Here is a 22,486-nt window from a genome sequence, read left to right as displayed (position 1 = left end):
ATAGGTCTCTGCTGTTACATGATAAGGTAATTTATGTACAAATCTCTCACCTGTTACTTGCTTACTGTACCAAATGATGAAATACAAGGATGTGCCGTAATATTATTGAACAATACACTCCAGGTTCATATCTCACATTGTAAATTAAGCAGTTGCCACAATGTTACTTCAGGGCTGACTCTGTCTGATGCAAGCAGTACACAGCCAATACTTGGGGAGGTAAAGGCTGTGTAAGTTTCCTGGCATCAGTGTTAATATATGTATGTGAATAGGAGGAAGGTTTTAGGCCCCTAGATGGTGAGTGAGTATGCTATGCATCATCTCTTAGGCAATGCAAGGGCATACTGAGCACGCCTATGTCTGCCTACACCCACAGCAGTGGTGGTTCCCCCTCTGACTCTTCATCTGCCTGTGTCTGTAGTAACCTTGGCATTAATGGTGGGTTGCATGCCCCTTCCCCATTCTAATCCTGCTGCAGCTGTTTCCTCAGGATTATGTTGTGTAGCATGTCACATACTCTGAAGATTTCTGTACATGTCCATGGATTGTACTGCAGGACTTCCCCAGATGTTTCTAAGCACTGGAACCATGACTTTAGCAGCCCAAACAGATGCTCTATGACATTTCTGGTTTGAGTGTGTGCCTCATTATGACGTTCTTTCATGGGTGTGTGTGCATTTCTGATGGGTGTCATCAGCCATGGTTTCAGTGCATAGTCTACATCCCCTAGTAAATGACACTGTGGGATAGCCCCCTTAGAAAACATCTGATACAGCTGGAAGGTGTGCCAGATATTTGAGTCATGGTAACTGCCAGGATTGCCAGAACACACATTCAGAATGATTCTCTTGTCATTACACATGACTTGGCAGTTAATAGAATGGTAGCTCTTTCTGTTAATGATGAGCCTACCCTGTTCCCCAGGTGGTGTCTTAATTTCTACATGAGTGCAATCTAAGGCACTCAGTACTTCAGGGTAGTGTGCTGCTCAGTAGAACTGTTCCATATTTCTGACCTTCTCCTCAGATCTACGGGGATAGTATATGTGCTCACTGGCATGTTGAAGCACAACATCCAGAAATCGGTGGATGATGCTGGATGCTGATGCCTGTGGCATCCACCAGCATGTCCTCTGCTGGTCTCTGAAAGGGGCCTGTAGCTAAGATTCTAAGGGCTACACATACCTTAGTTTCCACTGGGATGGGTTCCCTTCAGTTGACTCTGGCTCTGAGTTGAGGGCGCAGAAGTCACAGAGGTAATGTAGTATGTCTCTGCCCACCCTGTAGTGCTTTAAAATTTCCACATCATGTAGGTTGTGATAAGTTAAATGTGGCTTGTAAACTCTTCTCCTTCTTTGCCTAGGCCTATTGGCAGTAGCAGCAGAAACATTGGCTTCAGCCTCTAGCACATACAAATGGATTAAAGCAGCAACTAACATTCTTTCTGTGTAGACTTTCCATGTCTGTACTCTGAAAGTTTTGACATCTGCAGGAAAACCCATCATGGAGTCTACATGGATGCTTTATAGCTTGTTGAATAGCTCCACCCTATTGGATTGGTTGATTAGTAGGCAGTTCAGTTGGTTATGTCATAATCAGCATCTATGAAACACAGAGAAAGAGAGATACAATCCATTAATAATCTACACCATAATAAAAAAGCAAAAGTGTAGCTAGCCAAAATGATGGTGAGGAGAGGTGTATGTTTGGAAGACTACAAAAATGCTTTTTCTTCAGGATATTTCTGTACACAGGAATATTGAACTTCAGCAGGTATGCTCCCATTTTGTCATCTACATACTGCATATGCTGGAATGTATTTAAGAATAATATGAAGCAAAGGCTTGTACACTTCTATTTGTAGTTATTAGAAGTACTGATGGCATGGGCATGTTTGTCAAGCATATCAGAGGTATACATGACTGACAATACATAAAAATGTAATGCTGTGTGATAAATATGTAGAAATATTTCAGGATCAGGTCCTTGTATACCACTTTTAGCATTTCAAGGATTTTTTTTAGCAAAATGGGTCATTTTTCTCTTCTTTTGTGGGTGGATAGGAAAGATGAGTTACTGTTATAGCACAAACAATGTTATGCTGGTCTTGTTACTCTCTTTGCATCTTGCCTGTTGTTAGTATTTCACATCTCTAGAATGTTTCATGTTTCTCCAGTGGGTAATAATGACTGGCTACCTTTTTTGTTTTATCTGGAAACAGTTATTTTGTAGTTATGTGATACTTATCTGTATTATACTTCTGTTGTCTTTTAAATCGCGTACAAGTATGTTCACAGGCATGTCAGTCCACAGACATTCTGTTCACTAATGCCGAAAATAAAGTAATTACATGCCAATCAGTGTAAGTGCAGGACTGCCATACACATGGTCCTGGATTCAAATGCAGCATATTATATACACTTTTACTGTCATTCCCCTTCCCATTATAGTCACTCTCACTTATAACACTTGACATAGTTTAGTTGATATTAATTATATATGAGGGCTGAGACACTAATATTGTGTCAGCTATTTCTTTATTTATCTATGTATCATCACATTAGTTATCAAATGTATGACTGTGGGTATACTCTGTACTATGATTTTGTAAGTATATTTCTGCTCTGTAGACTGGCATGGCCTTCACAGTTGACTAACACACTTACACAACTGTCTGTACATCAAAACCCCCGGAGCACCGTGTATGCATGATGATGCATGGTGCACAACATTTTCAAACTGTGCAACCTCCCAGTAAATCAGATAACTAGAACTGGTGGGAAACCATCAGTCTCCATTGCTCTTGTTCCATGATAGACATGTCAGGCATTCGTGGAGAGGGCATGAGATTTAGGAATCAGAGATGAGGTTCCAGGAGTCCAAGATTTTTGTTGGACTTCTACTGAAACACACAGTGCTAGGTTGCTGCAGGGGGACTATTCTGGGTCCCAGCATAAGTCAGAGGCTTGGAATAATTTGGCCCAGGTTGTGACCAGTGTCACCAGTACCCCCTGCACTGGTCAACAAGATAGGCAGCACTACAACAAACTGTGGAAGATGAAGAGGGATACCCTCAATGCTTGGATTGAGGAATTTAGGATGGAGGACATCCCACAGATGTGTAATTATCAATTACTGATAGTACTTGTAAGGATTAAAAGCTGAATATAGGCAAACTAGTATTCATAACGGCATTCTGTTCTGTTCTGTTTTTTCTACAGCTGCCATGAAGAGGGAGTGCAATGTTAGAACCCATGGCACAAGATTGGCAAGGATAAGGGAGGCGTGTGGTAATGTATGCAGCAGATGAGTAGTGGTATTGTAGCATTAAAAGTTAAAGATAGCTTGTTTGGAATTTTATAACATTGTATCAAATTGAGCATACATATCTCAACTGTAAAAGCAAGTATGCATGCATTAGTATGCAGCAGAAACCAAGAGTACAATATTAGACTTTAGTCAAAGGTGGTGGGTTCAAATACCACACTTTTCAAGTATGCAATACTGTTAATTCTTCAATTATGTGTAACTTAAAGGTTTAAAGTAAAAGCTCTATACCAGTAGCACACATGCCTTGCTGTAAACTGTAACCTGTATAACTAGAACATGCATATTTGCAGTATATGCACATGTAAAGGAGTATTTGCCACAATCTTTAGTATAGTGTGCATCTGTTAGGAGCTGCTAGTCTTTAAACTAATAGTTATCTGTTAGGGGTGGTAGTCTTAAAAGTTAAGATAATACAGTCAAATAATGTTATGTTACATGTGAAAGTACTAATCTTATCTTTTTTTTTCTCTCACCCCATCCCTTATCTCTCTTTTTTGTTGTTTTTTTTGTCTGCTTGTCTGTTTGTTTTATATTATTATTTGTCATCAAAATGTGTCCAAGTCATCCATGTGTACCATATCATGAAATGCTCCACAGCACAGCGGGGTAAGACTGCCCTAGGGGATTTGCCTGGCCCTACTCCACCGGCCCCAGCACCATTGTCCAGCACGTCTGAGAGCCAATGTGGTAGTATCACCTCTGCTTTCCCTGCATTACTTGCCCCCTCAGGTATTCCTGCCCCAGAGGATAGTCCAATGGTTCCCTCTGAGAGCAGTGGCTGAGGTGGTGAGCTTATCATCCATGCTGAACAGCCAGGGATGGTGCATAGTGTTGTGCACTGCACTGTTGGTGCATGCCTATGCCAGATGGAGGGGCTGCTCTCCCTCATTTTACTTTGGACCAGGAAGAGGAGGAGAAGGAGATGTCTAGTGCTACAGCCAGTGACAGAGTGAGGTGACAGTAATGACAGTCCTGTGGGTGAGGATTCAATTCTCACATCACCCAGCTTGATGACCAAGGGTCCTGGATATCCCCACCCTCACCCCATCCATGCTGTCCACCAATCTTGCATCCATCACAGTCCCTGTGTCTTGTCCTGTTTGTCTTGTCTGTCTGCAATTGCTATCTTGCCTACCCAACTTATCAGACTCAGACATACTCACGTCCCTTCCTCAACATTCCTCTCTCTCAAATAACAAAAAAAAAAAAAAAAAGTCCCATACATAGCTCTCTATTTTGCACACATGGTTTCTTGACACACTCGATTCAGTCTAATTGGCTATACAACATGATTGTGTTGTGTCACCCCTTTCTCTGGAAGTGACAGTCCAAATTTAGCTAATGTTCTGCATTCCTTATCAGTTTTTACTGTTGAAGAAATGGATAGCTATGGTTCTTTCCTCCCTCCCTCCTAGATATTCCTGCATTGCTTTCCATTTGTTCTTTCCCATGCTTGCTAACCATTTCACCACTGTCCTATCTTCTCCATTACTTTTCTTTTAATGCGTTATTGTGTGATGGTGCATATCATGCACCAATGAGCAGTAACAGTAATACAAAAGTATTTAAAAGTGAAAGAATCAGTTGTATTCAAACCCAGTACCATCTGCCTCCAAAAAGGAAACCATCACTGCATTAACTGCATTAACATGTGACATCAGAGAGTCAGTTAAGTAGTAGGTATATTCCAGAGACTCAATACTAACTGTCAGCATTTCTCATCCCCATTTCTTTTCTTTAATCATTATTGCTTGATGGTGCACATCGCACACCAATGTGCAGCAATGGTAATATGAAAGTACTTAAAAGTGTAATATTCAGTTTTATTTGAATACAGTAACATCTGCCTCCAAAAAGGAAAGTATCACTGCATTAACTGCATTACCACCTGCTGCAACAGAGTCAGTTAAGTAGTAGGAGTATTCCACAGGCTTAGTACGAACTGACACACTTTAGCAATGCTGTCACTGGAATAGTTACATGACAGTCCCTTATGTACTAGTCATTCTTAATGTCTTCCTTTTCCCATCGCACAACACAGCACAAACAAGATAAGCACAGCCAAACCTTCCATTCATTCCTCCATAGCCCGTGATTGCACTAAGCACCACATCCTGCAAACAATGGCCAAACAAATAATAAAAAAATAATAAAAAACTGACAGAAAAAACACAATTTGCACACACGAGGCGGTTGAATGCTAATGAAACAGAACCTGTGTATTGTGCTCTGCTTGCTTGCATTTCCAACCTTGACAGACATACATTTAACACTTTGTAAGTCTAACCTGACAAACTCACCTGATGTAAGCATTCACAGTTGCCATCCATACACTGACAGAGTGCCTGCATGATATTTACATTTCCTACACGGAGCCAAGGATTTTGTATTCAGCAATTCTAATGAGTTCAGACCTCATTTGCATCCTTACAGTACTGACAGCCCTGAATCTACACCAGAAGACAACCATGTCGCTAGAGAAATTGAAGGGGAGCCAAATTGTTTATGTGTTGAGCACAGAAGAGAGGATATTACTTTGGGATATATCTGCACAGCGGAGTACTTATTTTTAGATGGTATGCCTGCATTTTATCAGCTACATATTGCATATGCTGATATGCAACTATAAATAGTCTATTTAATGTATTTGTTATATTTATTTTGATTAGCACACACTTTTACACTTTTATCTGTCTGCATTACTTACAAGTGTACTGTTCATTTGGGGGTGGGGAAGCAAAGCTGAATTTGTATTGCACAAAAAAGGATTATGTTGCTATTGTTACTCTCCTTTTTTTGCATCTAGCCTACTGTCACATGCTAAGGTCATTTCTGTAGAAATACACATTTTACTTTTTATTCTGTCTGTGTAGACTCCTTTCCATGGCTGTATTCCAAATGTTTTGGAATTCATGGTGAACACAACCACTGAGTCCACACAGTTGCTTTATAGCTTGTTGAATAGCTCCAATGTGTTGCCTTGGTTGATTAGCAAACAAATCTGCTGCTTATGCACTAATTAGCATGCCACAGTATTTAACTTGTTTGTGTGAGGGTGCATGCTGCTATGCGACTCTTACTAAATTTAAAAGTTCATACACCCATGTCTGCATTGAGCTGCAATGCGTACACAGTGGAGAGCCACCATGTAGGCTTTATTGAATCCCACCCCACTAATTGTTTTTGATATTAAGGATCATAGTAATAATGAAATGGGCAATAGAAATCCTTTATGGGCATCACAAGCCTTAAAAATAGTAGGGGTTATTGGAAATCAGAAGTATTGATTTGTGACGTAGATTATGATATAAAAGATGAGAGATGAAAAATTGCAGAATGGCAGGAAGAATGAAAAGAAATATCTAAAACATAAACTAAACTTTACTTCGTAGCTGAAATATTCTATAACATTATAACATTGTACCATGTGGGGGGAGTACTTCTAAAACTATATATTACAAAAGCTTATGTGGGATTTGATATTTAATAAATACCATATAAGATGGAATGTGAATACTCCAGTAAAATTGCTTGCCTTAATCTCTTATTCTTGTATTGTTTTCTGCCTTCTAAACCATGTTCCACCCTTTGCCCTTTTTTTCCTTTTATAATGTTCTAGAACAAGATCAAAGTTTAACCTACAAAAGTAAAACCATCTAAACAATTTTGGATTATCATATTTAGTCTTATCTCAACTGCTTGCAGTTGCATATGTCTTTAGCATTATTATAACTAGAAATGTTATAAGAGTTCTAGGCAGGTGACAGGGTAGCTCCAATGGAGGATTATTTTTTTATTATAAGTAGAATTGTGTATGTATGTATATCTCTCTCTCTGTGTATATGTGTACATATATATATATATATATGTATATATATATATATATATATATATATATATATATATATATATATATATATATATATCTGTGTGTGTGAGTGTGTGTGTGTGTGTGTGTGTGTGTGTGTGTGTGTGTGTGTGTGTGTGTGTGTGTGTATGGAAACACTTTATAATCTCGAAATACTGAAATGTCGAATTTCAGTATCTTGAGACTATAAAGTCGAAGTTTTGAAATAGCAAAAGTGCATAATCGTGAATTCAAATATCTCAGATTCGCGGTTATGGTTTTACGCTACATAATTTTATTTATTTTATTTTTATTTTACATTTGTTGACCGGGCTAGTCTAGCTGGATATATGTCCATTTTCAGTAGAGGCCCGGGGAGAAAAGCTCCACACACAAAAAATATAAAAGCACAATAGAACAAAGTAAACCTCTTTGTAACAAATGACTAAAATAGAAAAGTGTCCAGAAAGGACAGGTTACATAAAAACTACAGTAGGCAAAGAAAAATACATAGTCAGTTACGGAGCATTATAATTAAAGGATAAAGGCTGTAGAAAAATAATGTCAATAGAAAATGAATAAGATAGAGTACAAGAGACAGGGTAAGTTAAGGATTGGCAATTTGATAGTAAGAGGAGTGGAAAAAGTGGAGGTAAAGTAAAAGGGTAGGGAAGAATGTCAGTCTGGTGTACTGCAGGAACAGAGCCAATGATTTTGAAAGCATAGCTTGAGTTTCTGTTTGAAAAGAGGAAAAGATGTGGTCAGTGTTATATCACTAGGTAACAGATTTCATCTTCTACCAATAGTATTAGTGAATAAGGAGTCGCCAGCATAGTTGTTAGACTTTATTGATGTGGTCAAGAGTTTACAAGAGGAACGTAGGGAGTTAATATTATTGTAAGGGATTAAAAGTTGTGAGAGTATAGGGGTATTGTCAGGTTGGTACAGTATTTTGTGGGCAATAGTGAGTTGTGAGATTATAAGATAATTTTGTAGTTCTAGCCAGCCTAAAAGTTTCAAATTAAGACAGTGATGGGTTCTATAGGGGTTTCCAGTGGCAAAGCGGGCAATGCTGTTATAGCAAGTAGCTAGTTTGTTAAGATTAGCTTTCTTAAGGTTGGTGAAAATAGGAGAGGCGTAAAAGAGAGTAGATATGAGATGGGTGAGGGCAATTTTAGCTCTAGTAGAAGGGGTTAGAAATAGTTTAATACGGTATAAAGATCCTATTTTTCTGTTGACTGATTTAATGGTATTGTTGATGTGTTGATTAAAAGTGAGATTATTGTCAATGGTTATTCTTAAAAGTTTAGTTGTAGTGTCAGGAGAGATGACAGTGGCATTGTTTGAAGTGATAGTGAAGTTTAAAGGGGGGGTCCGAGAGGTAGGGGTGAAGAGGAGAAGTTTAGTTTTTTTGGCATTTAGAAGGAGGTACCGTCTAGTAAACCATGTTTCAACTGTATTGAAGATATTTTGAGTCAGTGAGTTTAGTTCTATAGGAGAAGATGCTGAACAAATAATGGTGGAGTCGTCTGCGTATTGAATGCAGGTAGCTTGAGGGATAACTAAGTGAAGATCATTAATGAAGAGGGAGAAGAGAAGCGGACCAAGAATAGAGCCCTGAGGGACTCCAATAGAAATCGGCAATGATGAAGAAATATGGTTATCCCATAGAACAGCTTGTTGCCTGTTGCTCAGATATGAAGTAAACCATTTAATAGCTAGGTTATCAAATGAGAGGGATTGTAGGATATTGATTAAAGAAGGATGGTTAACCATGTTGAAAGCTTTGGATAGATCAATAAAAAGAGCAGAAGAGAGAAGGTTATTGTTGTGATTCCTGTTGATAGTATCCACAAAGGAGAGGAGGTCAGTGGTGGTACTATGGTGTGGTCTGAAGCCATGTTGACAATTTGCTATAATGTTATGTGAAGAAAGATACTGTACAAGTTGCTGGTGAATACATTTCTCCATAATTTTTGCTAGGGGTGAGAGGAGAGCAATTCGTCTGAAGTTAGAGAATTCAAGAGAATTACCACCTTTGTGTAGCGGGATGATATGGGAGACTTTCCAGATATCAGGGATGATACCCTCTTGGATTGTCCTATTTATTAGTATGGATATAGGGTAAGCAATTACTTTAGCTGCCTTTTGGAGATAAAGAGAAGGGACTTTATCAGCTGAGGGGGTACATGGTTTTAGTTTGTGAATAAGTCTGTAGATGAAAGAGGTTGAGATCGGTTGTAGAGAGAAGTTGTAGGTAGTGTCTACTAGGTAACTAGGAGGATAGAAGTTGTTGGTGTTCAGTTGTTTAGCAAGAGATTGAATAGTTTCTGAAAAGAAGGAGTTAAAGGCATTAGCTGTTAGGTAAGGGGTGTCTGGGTCAGCATTGAGTGGGGCAGGAGTTTTGGTAGTTCCTGGGGAAAGGAGTCTATTTACAGATGACCAAAATTGTTTAGAATTATTTGAATGAGTTTCATGAAGTTCACAGTAGAATTTTCTTTTGTCTGCAATTATTGCTTTTTTGGTCAGATTTCTGAGCTGGCAGAAGTGAAGAAAATCAGAGCTGTTTCTATGGCATCTCCATGTAGCCCAAACTTTATTTCTAGAGTGGATTAGTTTTTTAGTTTCATTAGAGAGCCATGGGGCTGTATTAGACTTCATTCTGATGGTACGCTCTGGAGCGTGTTTACCAAGAATGGATAGGAAGGTAGAATTAAAGAATAATACTGCGTCTTCAATAGGAAGTGACTTTAAGGGATTCCAGTTACATGCGTTAAGTTCGGCTTGAAATAGGTCTGTTTTGAAGTGTTTGGTAGAGCGTATTTTTCTTATATTGGGGAGGTTTAGACAATCAGTTTTTTCTCTTGTAATATAAGTTAAACAATGGTCACTAATATCATCTGGCATGGTTCCTACGTTATATGTAATGTTGACTTTGTTTATGAGTATCCAGTCTAAGATACTTTCTTTCTTGCTGGGTATAATAATAATAATGTCCTGGGTTGTATGTGAATAGTGTGTGGATTTAGGTGTAATGTCAGGTAAGTGAGTGCTTTGTAAAGGTTTTGGGTGAGAGTTTGTGTGTATGTGAGTGTGCTGATGTGTGTGTATGTGTGTGTGTGTGTGTGTGTGTGTGTGTGTGTGTGTGTGTGTGTGTGTGTGTGTGTGACTGCAGAATGTGTGTGTGTGACTGCAGAATGTGTGTGTGTGAGTTTGCTTTTGATTGCTGTTTGAGTGATCTTGGAGTTAGTAAATATAAGTAAGGGGGTGTGGGGGTGTAGCCGCCCACATGAGGGCTGCAGGGGGGCTTGCCCCCTGCTTATTTGTGATGTAGGCTTGTGAATGTGTGTAATTTTGTTTGTTTATTTTGTGGTGTGGGTGTTGTGGTATATGTGTGGTCCGGTGTTTGCTGTGTTTTCGGTGTTTTAAATTTCGCAGTTTTGGGCTTTCAGTGTTGTGTGGATTCAATTTCATGGTCTCGAAAAACTGAAATTCGAGATTTCAGTCTTTTTAAATTATGAAGTGAATCTATATATATATATATATATATATATATATATATATATATATATATATATAATTTATATAAGAATTGTGTGCATGTGTTTGTGTGTGTATATATATATATTTATATGTGTGTGTGTGTGTGTGCGTGTGTGTGTGTGTGTGTGTGTGTGTGTGTGTGTGTGTGTGTGTGTGTGTGTGTGTGTGTGTGTGTGTGTGTGTGTGTGTCTGTATGTATATATTTTATATATTTATTGATCAATGTTTACTCATAATCTCTAACCAGTTATTGAAACTTTATATTAAATTTGTATCATGCATGATATCCTGGTATTTAGATGATAAAGTATTTTATCAAAATATAAATGCCAATTTTTATCAGTTTTATCCTTAAACATTAATGATTCAAATAGCAGTTGTGAATTGCTAGATGTATAAATGCCTCACATGTAATCAATCAGATGTGGTATTTTTAGAAGAAACACACTTGATATAGGTATTCAGACATTTGGGAGATAGCTTTCTATAAAACAACATAGAATTAATCTTTACAAAGAAAAAAACAGAGTCACTTTAAATCTATGAAAAAATAAAACTGTAATACCTAAAACTACTTTCTTGTATAGTGGTATCAAAGAAATATCTGCGATGGTACTAAATGAATTACAAAACAGACTATTAATATTAAATCCCAAGAAGGAAAGACATCCCTGATCAGTATCAGTAAGAAACTAAGGTCCCTCATAAAATCATCCAAGGCTGACTTCGAAAGAAAAATAGTCAAGGATTCGAAAGATAACCACATAGCCTTCTTTAGCTATGTCAGGAATCTAAGTGACAACTCGCAGATATGCTTTGAGCTAGTGCAAAATAGAACTAAATATACTGAACCTACTGATATTGCCAACATCCTGGCAGATAGATTCTTTACAAACTTCACCTCCCTCTCACCTTCAAAAGGGCCCACAACAATACTGGAAAAGAGTAGTGTCCCAGAAATCACAGAAGCACAAGTGAAAACAGCCCTTTCAAAAGCCAAAAACACAGCATCAATGGTGCCAGATGGTGTCCCAGGCTGCATCTTGCACGAACTACAGAACGAACTAACCCCCCACCTAAACACACTGTTCAACCTCAGCCTCTCCTCAGGTTACGTGCCCAAAGAATGGCGCACAGCAACGGTTATTCTGCTCCACAAAGGATTGGCCACAACTGACCCTGGTAACTATCGCCCCATAAGCCTGACTAGCCTGGTCTGCAAGGCTATGGAGCGCATCATCATGGAACTCATTAACAAAGACATTGGGAACCTCCAAACACTTCACCTGACACAGTTCAGCTTTGTTAAGGGCAGATCATGACTACTAAACCTGGTTCACTTCTTCGAGACAGTCACCAAGGCCATAGATGAGGGAAAGATGGTTCACACAGCCTACCTTGATCTTGCCAAGGCGTTCGACACCATTCCTCACTCGGGTATTATAGAAAAACTCACCAGCCTGAACATAAACCCCTATGTCACAAGATGGGTTGCCAACTGGCTTACAGACAGAACTCACACGGTAAGAATAGCGGGCTCCAGGTCCAACTCTAAACCAGTCACAAGTGGTGTCCCACAAGGCTCAGTTCTGGGACCCCTACTGTTTGGCATATATTTCTCAGAAGTACAGGCAAACACAGGAGGACTATGGCTAACCAAGTTTGCCGATGACTGCAAACTGGGAGTCATAATTGACTCTCCAACTGACACGGATATCCTTCAAAAAGGCCTTACTGAGACAGACACCTGGTGTCAAAGTCATGGCCTCAATCTAAATGCCAAAAAATGCATAGTCATTCCCTTTGGGAAAAACAAAACACCCACCAATTACCACATAGGCCACAGCTCTCTTAATACAGAAGAGGTTATAAGAGATCTGGGGACCCAGGTAGATAGTAATCTCTCCTTTGACAATCATATTGCCAAAGTAGTTAGGAAATCCTTCTATGTGGCCCATCTAATTACTAAGGGGTTCGCATCTAGAAATAAATAGGTTATAGTACCCCTCTACTCGTCACTCATCAGACCCATCATAGAGTACAATGCCCCATTTGGGATGTACCTCACAAGACACTTCCAACAGCTGGAAAGACCACAAATGCACCTCACCAAGAGGATTACTGGCCTCAAACATATGTCCTATGCAGCCCAACTGAAAAAACTCCAGCTGTACTCAGTAGCATATCACTTACTCAGAGGTGATCTCTGCCTGACTTACAAAGTCATGTCCAACTCAATATTAATGGACATGCTCCACCTAAAGAAATCCAAGCCACTGTGAGCCATGCATTCTAGTGAGCTAAACCTTGCCGCAACAATAAATAGAACATGCTGGAGGGATAGATTCCTGTCACAGAGGCTCCCCATGCTTTGCAACAAAATTCCTAACTACATCAGGCAGAGCCCTTCACTAACAGTCTTCAAGAGAAGCCTTGACGAGTGGATGGGTAGCAGAAAATACACACCTGGGATCACTTCATTGGCTCTGCTTGACAGAGGCTCAGGTAATTAATGAATGGGGGCGGCAAAAGCTGACACACTCTGGCTAGACTTAAAAATGCCCTCGGGCAGATAGCCTAGTACCTAGCTATGAACTTATGAACAAATCTGTTTTCTTTAGTGAGATTTGGACATACATTTATGAGGAAACATGTAAACATACAGTTAGTTAACTTAAAAGGTAGTCTAATTGTAGAGGAAACTTTGCGTATTAAATAAAGAAGCTGCTAATGTGATCAAAGAACAAATGTATCCTGCTACTTCTAAAAATTTAACTATTTGATTAAGTATGGCAATTTTAAGAGATGTTAATAACTTCAAAAAATCTGACTCTTTATACTTTATTCTTATGACTTTAATACTGATACATGTATTTATAAAGATCCCACTATCAATAATTTGACTATGACAATTGATTCTGTTAATGTAATCTCTTGTCCATTGAGTACAGTTGAAGAAAATGACAGAAATAGAAAGTAAAAATTGCCCAGCATTGCTAAACTATACAAGATCAATTGTAATAAACAATGGAACATTTAAGTCCATTTTATGGTATTGTCATGCAAAATGTGACGCACTAAAACCATACTAAATGTTTTTATTCAGACTATCCAAACTTGAATGAAACTGATAAATCATTAATATTAATCTGCTAAAACAGTCCTGTATTTTGGAAGATGTGCACATGGAAACCGAAAATTTTATTCGCAAAATATATAAAATTGGAAAGATGTATTTAAAAGAAAATTATTGTTGCTTGAGTGTTAATATGACATGCAAAACCTTTGGCAGTATATGTCATTTGATGGTCTAATGTGTAACATTTCTAATTGATTTTTGCAACAGATTTCAAATATTACAGATAATTTTGCACTAATCAAAACATTTGATCTTGCTTAATGAGTCAAATCCCCTTTTTATTAAAAAGGTTAATTTCCTGGCTTTTGGTGTTTCATAGCTATTCCAAGCAAAGTCTTCACCAGAAATTAGAGAGAAAACTCACCTTCCATTTCTGGTATTTTTTAAATGCAACCTGTATGGAGGCACACATGGGTATGCAGATGGCAGAGGGTGAATCCTGAGTACCTGTCAGTATGCCAGTATAGTCAATTAAGCATAGTCTGGAGGCTTACATGGCTATGTGAGCCAGTATTACTGATTATCTCCTTGTTCAGTTTTCTGTTGCTTTTGGGTTAATTCCTGCTTTTTTTCTTGTGCATTTAACTCAGGTTGACATTGTGGTTTGGTGCTTTAAGGATAATGGTGACTAAAGTTGGGACCACTCTAGAGGAGTTAAAAGCCATTGGGTCCATGCAGGGCTCACTAATGGAGCTATTGCAATTTATGACTATCAATGTCCAGCTGGTTAAGTTAACCACCATTATCCACAAAAGTTAGTTAAAAAAGTTGCCACCCACATTGTCTTGACAACAGATTGAACTTACTGAATAGAAGGCTATAACAACATCCTACTCTTATCATATTCAGGAGTTGTACTCCCAAAAACACTGATCTCAAATTGGATGATTTTGAGAATCAGGCAAGAAGGAACAACTTCTGCATCATTTTTCTGCAAAATAAAATTGTGGTGGGTATGAACCCCGAGGCTTTCATTTATCAGGAACTGGGAGTCTTGATGTGGATGGCAAATGGCCCAATGATGGAATGAGCACACAATATCAGTATTACAAATCAGGGCTCCAATCCCCACACCATTTCAATGTAAAATGTTTTAACTACAATGATTGAGAAGCCATACTTAAGGCAGCTAGGGAGAAAGAAAACAACTAGCAGATTGTGAGACATCATGTCCACATAGCTCCTGATTACAGTCCTACACTGTATCAAAATAGACACAGATGGTGCTACATTTTCAGTCTTGCCGGTATTTGAGATATTCTGTTAATATGAAGTTTCCTGCTAGTCTCAATATTAAGGATATACAGCAATATCTATTCTATTCTCCTGCTGAAGTGGAATATGTTTTGAGGGGTTGCAGTTGCAGCAAGCCACAATCTTATGTGGGAGCAGCTCAGACTGCATTGCCAAGTGATACTTGGTTGCTAGCTTCCCTAATGAATTATCAGTGGGGATGAACGGAATAAAACAGTTTGGTAATGCCATCTAGGAGATCCAGGCAGAGATTATATATGTTGCCTAACCCTGACCTCAACAGATTTGCTCTCCTTGCAAGTTTATCCTCAGAAGGAACTGATGAGATGGTATCCAAGTCTTCCTTTTCCTTCCCAGAGTTCCCAGCAGAAGAGATTTAATCAATGAACATTTCATGGCATGAAATGACTTTCTTCCCAAGCAACTCTGCACTACAGCAGTTTTCAGCTACCTCATTACGTGTAACCTGAAGGATCTTTCTGAGATTAGCTTGAATTCAGTTTGAGTGCAAACATGTTTCCTTAAGCTTGTCTACTTGATTTGGGAGTCTGTCAGATAAGACATGCATGGTTGATTATGGGTTTTATAGATTTTAACTGGGGTCTCTTGCTTGCTATGTATTTCTTTTCACTGTGTATTGGACATTTAGGGTACTACTCTCTAACTCCAATTTGTTTCTTGTGGGGTATTAACCAGATTTGGGGTGCAGATACAGGGCCTTCTTTCAATTCTTCTCTCTAGTTATGCCAACCTAGGATAGTCATTTATTGCTCCTATGGAAGGGATATGGATTAGGCTTGTGTGAGCTTGGGGTCCAACAAAAGTTTTGTTGGAGCCTATATTGACAATGCCTTTCATGATATTGGAACAATATGAATGATTATGTGCCACATGTTCATCTTCTCTGCTTTATGACATGCTGGTTATAATGCTGATAGCTAAAAACATTTGTTATTTCTATTCTATAATTATTAATCTGGTGCTTAGTCCAAGAGATGACTGAATTATTTCCTTCACTGGTGTTCCACCCAGAGCTGGTGAGAAGTTTTTCTTCTTTCTTGGGGAGGAGTGGAAGTCCTCTGTGTGAGGCATATCCATACTGAATACTATTTTGGCCAGAGTGAATGTGTTTCATCTTTGCTTGTTACATCTGATTGTAATTTGCCTTTCTTGGAATGTGAATGAGGAGTCCTTGGTTATGAAGACTGGAGCTGTTGTTAATCACCTATTAAAATTAAGCATTTAGCTAATTTTCTTGCAGGAGCTAAATATAAGTATAAGCAGGAGAATAAGACTTTTGAACACGAAAGGGCCAGGTTTTTTTTTTTTTTTTTTTGCCAGAGCCATCAATGCAAAACATGTTGTTACTGTCTTAATCCACCATTCATTACTGTGGATAGTTAATGAGGTAATTTGTGATCCCTTGTGGTGGTTGATAACCATGGCCACGCACACTCCTTTGGGTCACTAGTACTTATCTCATTTCTATACGCCAAATGATAATTATTTGGGCCATTTAAGGGGCCGCAGCCAGTGCTTGCTAAATTTCACAAAGGCAGTCTTACTGTGTTATAAGGAAAGATTTTAATGTAGTTCTAGACCCTGCTTTGCACAGAATACTGGCAGACAAAATGAGGTTGTCAAAGATGAGAAGGGGAATTATTTGGTTCAATGGAGGAAATGCAGTTAATAGACATGTGGAGAGTACTTCATGTAAAGGAGCTAGAATTTATTTATTATGGGCTGGTGGTAATGACTAGTCTTATTTATTTTTTGTGACCGTTTGTATGGATGGTTCAGGACTTTCAGATTCAGCCAGGACCTCTTTCAGATGTCTCTATGGTTATAATTATTTTACAATTGGATGGTATGCAATGCCTCAGGCTTGGGTGGAAATATGACCTGCTGTCATAAGGGGGAAGCTACCTTTGACTTTTTTTTTGAGGAAATGATGAGGATTTTTGGGGTAGTTCTGAAAATAAGGATACAGAGCTTATGGTGGCTTGGTTAAGATTGAAGCAGCAGTTCTTGGCAGTTGAAGATAGGATAGGTGGCCAGAATGGAAGAGCTATTGCTTCAGATTAAGGGAGTTGAGAGTAGATACATGAAGGGACATGCTGGAATAAAGAACAAAAAGCAGCAGAAAATGTGAGAGATTTAAATTATTTATTGAGCTAAGGGCATCACACCCCACAAACTTTAACTAGAAGGAGTAAGGAACATGCTAGCACAGGGCATACAACAGCACTGGTGGATGAGCACAGGATGATAATAACAGACCTGGGATGTATTGTTAATGTACTAGCAGAGGAATATTAGCAGCCAATCAGGATGGAGTCACTGGGTAGAAAATTTTGATTTTTTTTTTTTTAGCTTGGGACTGGCCTAAATCCTGCCCAATTATGGTAATACAGGTGAAACACATGGGAAAGCCTGTTACTTTTGGAGAGATTTATGAGGCTACTGATAATCTACCAGGGGGAAAACTCCAAATGATATAGTCTGTGTATAGACCTGTGTAATAAGTTTAAACAGTATGTTGGTGTGCCATTGCTTAAGTTATATATGTGAGCTACCCAAGTCAGGGAGTTCCCAGAGATCCTTGTTGCTGCCAAAGTGGTAATGATTTCTAATCATAATAAAGAGCCTTTAAGGACAGTTAATTAGACTCCAATTTCTCTGCTGCAGCTAGACCACAAAATGTTTATGAAAATTCTGCTTAAATGTCTTGGAGATATTTTACCCATTATAAATTAAAAAAATCATTTAAGTTTTATTAAGGGGAGACATGGTGGTCCTGACTCAGTTAGAGCTTGGCTTAGCATCCAACTCATTTGACAAAAGTTTGACAAAAGAACTAGAACTTTGTCAGTAGATTTTTCATAAGGCTTTTTATTCTACTGTACGGTCTTTTTATTGACAAGTTTTATCTGTATATAGCTTTCCACAAACCTTTATAGTGTAATGCCAGTTGCTCTACATGGGACCCATGGCCCAGGTTTGAGTGAATGGAATGATGTCAGATAAAGTCATATTGAAGCATGACATTAGATAGAGATGTCCTCTGTCCTGTCTGCCTTCATGGAAGCAAAACTAAACCAGTACATTAAAATATGGGACTCTTGCCATCTAGGATTGACTACCTGGTTTGCAGATGATTATGTTATTTGGATTAGTAGTACAGTGCATCATGCGGCTGATGTCTTTGCATTGTTTGATCAGAAGGAACAATTGCCAGGGCTGAAAATGAATAAGGAAAAGATGGTAGTTTTTCCTTTAACCATAGTTGCCATAAATGCAGCCCAGACATTGCCAATACTCCTTGTAGACTAATTAGAAAGTGTATATCCCCTAGGTATTAAAATAACTGTGGATTCCTGCAACCTTGCTTCTGACAATCTCCTGCTTTTGCTTCCTGAACTGAAAAAAATGTTGTTGCCCTTTCTTAACAAAATTCAGCCAGTTAGGTTGTGGATTTTACCCAGATTGCTCTTTGAATTTAGACATCTTCCACAGAATGTTTTGCCGTCCATGTCAAGCATACCTCTCACCCTCTTAGAGCAAGAAATCTGGGCAAAGCAATAAGAAAAAGTGGGACAAAGGCCCAAAAATCGGGAAATTTTTAAACATTGCTCTTACAAACTTAGAAAGTTGATAGAATAACAGGTTTTGCATTAGTATGCATTTTCTGAAGGGCATGAAGTCTGAAACTCAATTGTCTGTCCTTATTTTCTAACGTCAGTCTTAAACGAATTGCAACTAATTTGCCAGAAAAACAGAATTTTATGAAAAGTGGACCAAAAATATGAGGCAAAAATCTGGACATTCTGCAAAAAACTGTACAGTTGAGAGGTATGAATTGTCAAGTAGTTTTAAGGCATAATCTCAGATTTATTATGAAATGGGATGCTTCTCTATATTATAAGAAAAGGTTGTATGGATCAGGGTCATTTTGAGAATTTAATCTAATAAACATTTATTGTATGGGCTAATGGTCATATGGTAGAGCTTCTCAAGATCTAGAACTACAATGATTTCTCCTTGGCAAGACACAAAATGATGAATTCAACTACAGCAATTGGTCAAACCTGCAGCCACCCCATCCTACAGAGTATGGAACCTGGGTAGACTTGATTTTTGGTTTGAGGGGTAGTTAATGAAGAGGTTAGGATGAAACTAGGTTATCTTCTCCCTTACATGTTTGTGGAACAATCTTCTAATTTAGGTGGAAGGAAAGTTACTAGTGTGGCAAGAATAGATTATAGTGGGGGTGTTTCATGTTAAGAATGCTTGGGATGTGAGTTTTCTTAGTAAATGTTCTTTTAATGAAATGAGACAGAAATCTCCCCATTTGAATGTGCAATGGTGACAATTATTTTTTTTCACTTGAGAGGTTGTATCTTGACCCTGGCTAGAAGGGGAAGATCAGTCCGGAATGAGAGAGAGAGAGTGCTTGGATTAAACACTTTGATTTTCCAAATTAATGAGGGTCAAGAACAGCTAAAATGAAAGCAGTTCTACAATCTGGTATTTAATAGATGGTTCTGGTTCACAACTTGCTGGTTTGCTTCATAAGTAGAATGGTCAGTTAGATAATCCTTTGTCTGGTAGAAATTGGCAGGAGTGTCATACCTGGCTATTTAGGCATGAGTGATACAAAAGCAGCCATTACTGGCATTGTAAGCATGTGGCTAATGACTGTTTTCACCTAATATATTCATAATGTAGGACAGGCACATGTGGTCATACCGCATCACCTATATTGAATGAGCACTACATACCCTTATCTCTAAATCCCTCTGATTTTAAATACTGGTTGTGTGGTCTAGGTAGTTCTCATTAGCTAAGTGGCCAAACAGAATTCATATGGATTAAAGCAGGCCCCTGGATTCAGCAAGCAGCCGTACAGGAATACATTATTCCTGCACAGCACGGACCGTTCCTGTTCAGCACGGCAGCGCGCATATGTATGAAAGTGCTCTGCTGTGCTCTAAAATGGACATGGTTCCGTGTATGAGTGCAGGGGGTGTAGCTGAGAGCAGAGCTCTCAAAATACACATGCTCCCTGCACTCCAGAATTGCCTTTCAGCAATTTAAAATAAACGAGAATTCTTGTAACACCCCCAACCCATCAGGATAAGAAATCTGGTCAAAACCATAAGGGACAATCATCCCTACCAAGGCAAAAGTTGATAGAGTAACGCACTTAGCATAAGCACATAGTGCACACCTCCCAACCTGTCAAAGTAAGGAATGTAGACAAAGCCAAAAGGGACAATCATCCCACAAAGCAGAAAGTTGATAGAATAACAGATTCAGCATTAGCAGGGATATTCTGAAGGGTACAAATAAAAAAATGCAACAAATATTTTTTTTTAACCATGCAATAAAGTTTAAGCATAGCTGCTTGGGTGTGCCCATTGCTTAGCTACACTTAGTCCAGCTTAAACAGCACAAGAAGTTAAATATCAAGAGACGTCTAATGGCAGCAATACTGTAATAGTGTAGTGGTTAGAGTGTATGCTTTACAAACAGCCATTCTTGGTTCAAGCTCTACTGTTACCAGTTTGCATTTTAGATGTGAAAGCAGTACATAAACATTTTTTTTTATAATTAGCTACTAAATAACATATATTTGTTAACCAGAGTACTGTAGTAGGTCCAGATGGGAGGTGTCATTTAATACAGTTGTGAAACCCCCATATAAACATAAGTTCCCCATACAGTATAGTCACACATGAATAAATGTAATGAAAGCACATTGGGGGATGTCAGGGACAGTAAACAAATTCATAATATGTAACCAATGATGAATCAATCCCATACAGGAGATAGTCTATAAAATAAAAAATAAGCAATGCTAAACATTGCACAGCTCTGCTTACCAGGTGTAAGCATTGTGTAAATATGACTGCTAAGCAATGAGTAGCCCAGCTAAGTGGATTTGCCCATTGGTAAGCAGTGCTGAACCTGTCCCTTTAAGAACTGACAACCTTAGCTAAGCAGGTTTGCCCCTAGTTTAGCTTAGCTCAACATATTCAAAACCGTCCAATCATGGAAAAGGGTGGGAAATTGGCCGTACTTAAACCCCACAAGTGGGAATACAGCTCATAACTGGTTGCAGCTTCCCACTGTAGGGAGTATGGCAGGTGTTGGCGAGGGCATGTGCTTCTGGGCACAGCACTGGGGCACATAGGAGTCCAAGGTCATGGTAGGACTCCTGGTAAATAACCATGATGAGAGACTGCTGCAGGGCCGGTACCAGGGTGCCCAGTATAAAGCAGAATCCTGGGACCATCTCGCCCATGATCTCTCCAGTGCCACTATTATCCCTCAGACTGGTGAGTAGGTCCAGCACCACTATGCCGACTTGAACTGAAGGAATAGGGAGATCTTGGACAAGTGTATCCAAGAAGCAAGCCAGAAGGGTGATGACCCAGCAATGTGTAAGTATTCATATCAATAACTGTTTACCAAAGTCCAGTCTGTGTATATGATGGATAGGTAAGGCTAAATATTTCTCTATTCCCTTTACAGCTGCAGCTGAGTGGGCAGTGAATCAGGAAGCCCATGCCAGTAGGCTGCAAAGGCTGTGTCATGAGGCTGGTGAGTAACAATCCTGCTTGTAGTAGTCATACCAAATAAATATAAAGTAGTAGAAAGTCACCTGACAGTATAAAAACTGTATATGGGTTGTACCGAATAAATCAGACAGTATGAAAGTAATAGTCCCATATAGGTGATATTTCAATAAAACCATAACTGCCTGGCAATAAAGTTTGAAATCCTGGACTAGTTGTGTTTACTCTGGTATTGTAAGGCATTTAGTGTTGCAGTCTTCGAATAGTAATGTTGTGTTAACCACTGTTACCTACACTGTGCTACATAACAAATATGTCTAGGAATGTCTGTATAAGACTGTTGTAAGTATAAGGTCTGATTGTACAACCAAGAGAGACTTAGACAGAAAACACTGAAGGAACAGACAACAGTTTCTAAATCGCTCACTCTAATGAAATTCCAGTTGTTGCACTTTTAGCACACACAGTCATGGTTCAGATCCTGGGAGTGGAAGTAAGCTGTATGCATAATCTAACCTCTCAGCTGTACAGATTTTTGCAGACTGTCCAGATAATTGGCTCATATTTTTGGCCTGTTCCTCTGTCTCCCTGGCAAATCACTGGGATGTTCTCAGAATTGTAGTCACTAAATAATGACATACATTTGATTTTCAGACCTCAAATCCTTCAGAAAATGTATATTAAAACAAATCCTGTTACTCTAGCAACTCTCCAAGTTTATAAATAAATATTCAAAATATGTTCCTATTTTTACCCCCATGTTGTCAAGCTTTGTCCAGAGTGTGTGCATTAA

Source organism: Protopterus annectens, chromosome 9.part0, assembly GCF_019279795.1.
Source record: "Protopterus annectens isolate FY-2018-M chromosome 9.part0, PAN1.0, whole genome shotgun sequence".
Taxonomy (NCBI): domain Eukaryota; kingdom Metazoa; phylum Chordata; order Ceratodontiformes; family Protopteridae; genus Protopterus; species Protopterus annectens.
This window is presented reverse-complemented; position numbering follows the sequence as displayed.